General features: G+C 40.2%; 1 long non-coding RNA gene across 1 annotated transcript in view; it reads left to right on the top strand.

Annotated features, from left to right (window-relative positions):
- The first annotated feature begins 2,636 nt into the window (after positions 1-2,636).
- The window catches only part of LOC107183336, a 19,646-nt gene continuing 17,265 nt past the window's right edge, over positions 2,637-5,017 (top strand). The window contains exon 1 of the long non-coding RNA XR_001514116.1: positions 2,637-2,647. This is a non-coding gene — a long non-coding RNA (uncharacterized LOC107183336). The remainder of the gene's footprint in view (positions 2,648-5,017) is intronic.

The raw sequence follows: 5,017 nt of genomic DNA, 5'->3' as shown, positions 1-5,017 counted from the left end.
AATTCTATTTCTAAAGAAAAAGTTTTATATGAGAGTCAGGCTTATTTAAATTTACTTGGTGATTTTCTCACATGCAGTTTTTATTATATTTTGAAAGAAATAATATTAAATGTCTTTAACACTGACGCATCATATAAATTTATTAACATTGTCAGAGAACACCACCAATTCAAGGAGTTCATTTCAGAAAATGCTGCATTAAATTATTTTGCCTCCAGATGTAATGGAATGCAATTTAAAAATTCTTGAGAGAAAGTATTTTGAAGCTCAATGAATCCTTAAATAAAACCAAAAAGGGGTAGGGAGGAAATATTTACTTTCAAAGTTCTTGCTACTTGATCAACAACTCTGAAAAAAGGCCTCTACCCCAACCCTTTAATTTTCAATTCTGAGGCTCAGATAGCAAGATTTTCTAAAGCTCCATGAAGGATTTTATACTAATATCTAATATTGCAGCTAATAGGTATATGGGGACAATGATGGGCAGTATATTTTTGCAAAATATCACCTTTTTCCTGCAAATCTCAGGCATCCATACCATAGCTCACACCTTATTGTGCCATGTTCAAAAGGTATTGCTTATTTTCCATAAGTTTGACTGGCAACGTATTAATACTAAGTTTTCTATCTGTAAAACTGCTCAAGGGGGGAGAATCAAAGGTTATAACTCAAAGGTTATAAAGAAATAACCTTTATGTAGGTTATTTCTCTGAGTAAACTAAAACTCCCACCCAAAGTCATTATATAGATATTTGCACATTTTAGTGTGTGCACAGGTTTGTGCTTGGTCTGAGCATCTGATTTTTAAAAATATATTATACAGTATATTATTTTTTAAAATATATTTCTATTGATTTCAGAGAAGAAGGGAGAGGGAAAGATAGGAAAATCATTGATGAGAGAGAACCAGTTTGGCTGCCTGCTGCATGCCACACACTGGGGATCGAGCCTACAGTCCAGGCATGTTCCCTGACTGGGAATCAAATTGTGACTTCCAGGTTCATAGGCTGATGCTCAACCACTGAGACTCACCAGCTTGGCTACAGTATCTATATATATAAAAGGCTAATATGCTAAGTGCCCTTCCCTCCGACCGATGGGTCGCTATGATGCGCACTGACCACGAGGGGGCAGACTCGCAACACAGGAGCTGCCGTGATGCACAGAGAAACGGCACCATGGACCTGGTGCCCACAAAGCAACACTCGGCTTTCCACAAGTGGGACACGGGGCCTGCCACCACCCCTGAGTGACAGCCCACCAAATTGTAGCCGACACTGTCTAGACCCCATGGTACAAAATGTAGCCCACAACCCAGCCCAGCCCTGAAACGGTGGCTGTGGGTGCAGGATAATGACATCACATAGCAATGCCCAGCTTCCTCTCCCTAGCAATGACTAGCCTCCTTGCAGTTTCTTCAGCCCAGGAACACAGGTGGAAATACTTCACACTTTAACCAAATGTCTGTGAAGCATTTTCCTGTGCCTCATCTCATTCGATCCTGACGTAAGTAGGTAGATAGGAAACTCGGGAGAATCCTATTTTCTCTTCATTAGCTGGAAAACAGAGATTTAGAAAACTTAGAAACTTCACCCAAGTGAAAAAAAGAAATGGTGGACCTTGAAAATGACTTCAGGTTTTCTCACTGTTGGGGTTCTTCATTCGTCTGGAAAAAGTTTAGCTAAATAAGAAAGCAGGTCCAATTAAGCAAGTTTATTCTATATGTATAAAAGGCTAAGTTGACTTCTGCATGCACGATACATATAAAGCTCTCACTGGCACCAATCACACACGTGTGTTTTGATCTGTCATCGTCAACTGTGAATTTAGTTGACACTTCCATTATAGAGAAAGGGCAAATAGTGATATTAAAATATTTCTTCTAATTAATTTCAATGTTCACAAATTTGTGCACTGGGCCACTAGTATTATTATAAAAATACTACAGGCCTAGTGCATGAAATTCGTACACGGGTTGGGGTCCCCTCAGCAGAGCCTGCCCCCTCTCCAATCCAGGACCCCTCAGGGGATGGTCCCTCAGCCCAGCCTGCACCCTCTCCAATCTGGGACATCTCTCTCACAATCTGGGACTGCTGGCTCCTAATTGCTTGCCTGCCTGCCTGCCTGATTGTCTCTAACTGCCTCTGCTTGCCTGCCTGATCACCCCCTAACTGGTCCCCTCCTAGCCTGGTCACCCCCTAACTGCCCCTCTGCCAGCCTGGTTCATCCCTAACTGCCCCCCTTCCGGCCTGGTCATCCCAATTGCCCCCCTGCCGACCTGGTAGCCCCCAAGTGCTCCCTGATGCTTCTGTCTGCCTGCCTGATCACCCTAACTGCTCATCTACCCCAGGACCCCTCAGGGGATGTCTGCCTGCCTGCCTTATCGCCCCTAACTGCCCCCTCTGCCAGCTTGATCACACCTAACTGCCTCTGCCCACTGGCCTGATCACCCCTCTTTGCCCCCTATTGTCCTGGTCGCTCCAAACTGTCCCCCCTGCTGGCCTGGTCGCCCCCAACTGCCCCCCCCCGGCAGCCTGGTCATCCCTAACTGCCCCCCTTCCGGCCTGGTCATCCCAATTGCCCCCCTGCCGACCTGGTAGCCCCCAAGTGCTCCCTGATGCTGCCTGGTCACCCCACGCAGCCTGCTGTTAAGTCGTTTGGTTGTTCCTCACTAACCCCTTGCAGGCTTGGTTGCCCCACACAGCCTGCTGTCTGGTCATTTGTCTGGTAGTTTCGGTCGTGATGGCCCCTGGCTTTTTATATATTAGGATGAGGAACTGAAGTTTCACTCAGATTTAGAGGTACAATTTCCTTTCTTCCTTCCAAAAAATTTCTAAGTCTATACTTTGCCCAGCTCTGTACATGTTCTGGTCATATACAAACATAAGAGATTAAATCTGTTTTTGAGTTTCATAATAATCAAATATGGAAAAAAATAGTACCCAAAATGTTAGGAAAAACTGAATGTTCCAGAAAAGTGCCTTGGGTTCTAAAGAAGGATGATGCAGAGTGTAAGCTGGAAAAAGGAAATAGGTTTTAAAACAGTTAAATAGGGATACAAGTTAATTCTCAAGCAAAATAAGAATTAGAAAAATATCAAATCATTGGAAAAGTTTAGTATATTTTAGTGAAGCATGTATAAGATAATCATAAAAATATAGCACTAAAGCAATAAAATTAGGTATGAGCGGTAATACTGACCTACTTAAAATGTGTGACAATACTATTCAGAAATCTGTGCAACCTCAATGAAATTCACCTTTACAAGATATGTCTATTAAGATGATATTGGCATTTCCTGCTGTGTACCTTACTCACCTTCTTGGAAATTGAAACTTTACATCTCAATCTAGGTTCATTTTCAAATCACTAGAAATTTATAGGAAACAGTAAGAATGTGAAACTCTCTGTTGGCATTGCTCAGTGGTTGAGCATCGACCTATGAACCAGGAAGTCAAGGTTCGATTCCCAGTCAGGGCACATGCCCAGGTTGTGGGCTCGATCCCCAATGTGAGGAGTGCAGGAAGCAGCCAATCAATGATTCTCTCTTGATGTTTCTATCTCTCTCCCCCTCTCCCTTCCTCTTTGAAATCAATAAAACATATATTTTAAAAAAGAAGAATGTGAAACTCTCACAAACATCTTTTATTTGGGAGGGTGGTAGGCACTGTATATTTAATCTATTATCTAGTGTAATTGACTATCTTCCTTCTACTTTTATTTTATATGTGGATTTTCGTCTAGACTCTAATTTATTAACCAAAATAATAAGTATGAATTTGGGAACAGAATGCCTTGCACTCATAACTATCCTCAGTCTTAGCTCATGAAAAAAGGCATTTGTTAGAAAATGAAAAATATGTGGCAAGACAAGGAAATTCTAGACCCAACCTCTCTTGCTTTTGGTTGTCATGATTCAGAACCCAACATATATAACATTTCAGGGCTTTAGATTCTTTTTCCTCCATGGGGAAAAAATAGACACAATATTAAATTATTTTATCAAAGACATATGGAGCATACATCAAAATTATTTCTGAAGCCAAGGTCCTTTTTTCATAAGGTAAAATCTCTGCATCATTATCTAATTAAAAGGCCATTAGACTAGACATGTATTTAATAAACAACTATTTTTAAAAGCATTATGGTAAAAGCAGTTTCTAATCTCTTTGGATAACAGCCAATAAACAGAAAACTACATTCTTAGATAAATATTATTTTTAATGATAGGTATTTAATTATAAAATAGATGGAATTACTCAAGAATCTTCCTATTATTTTATAGGAAATAATATAAAGCATTTAAATACTATTAAAATTATGAAACTTATAAACACACTTTTTAAAAAAAATATCCTCACAAAAAACCATGGTACATCTATACAATGGAATATTATGCAACTGTAAAAAAGAAAGAACTCCTACCATTTGCAACAGCATGGATGGACCTAGAAAGCATTATGCTAAGTGAAATAAGCCAGTCAGAGGAAGCTAAGTATCACATGATCTCACTCATATGTGGAATCTAATGATCAAAATAAACTGATGAACAAAAACAGACCCAGAGACATATTAACATTGAAGGGACTGTCAAACCTCAGAGGGAAGGCAGGGGAGGGTGGAGTAGGGGAAGAGATCAAACAAGGAACTCATATACATAACCCAAGGATACAGACAGTGGTTGCTGAAGGCTTGCGGGGGAGAGAGCAATGGGGCAAATAGGGGGATATATGTAACACTTTCAACATCATAATTAAAAAGGCTGTGGTACATTTATACTATGCAGCAATAAAAAAGAAGAATCTCTTACCCTTTGAGACAGCATGGAGTAACCTGGAGAGTATCATATTAAGTGAAATAAGTCAGTCAAGTGAAGTAAGTATCACATGATCTCACTCATATGTGGAATATAATTAACAAAAAAAACCTATAGACAAAATAGATCAAGATACATAGAAGCATGGACCAAACTGCAGAATCTCAGAGGGATGGCCTGGAACAGTGGGTGGGTGGGAAT

This window comes from Myotis davidii, unplaced genomic scaffold, assembly GCF_000327345.1.
Source record: "Myotis davidii unplaced genomic scaffold, ASM32734v1 scaffold280, whole genome shotgun sequence".
NCBI lineage: Eukaryota > Metazoa > Chordata > Mammalia > Chiroptera > Vespertilionidae > Myotis > Myotis davidii.
This window is presented reverse-complemented; position numbering and strand designations above follow the sequence as displayed.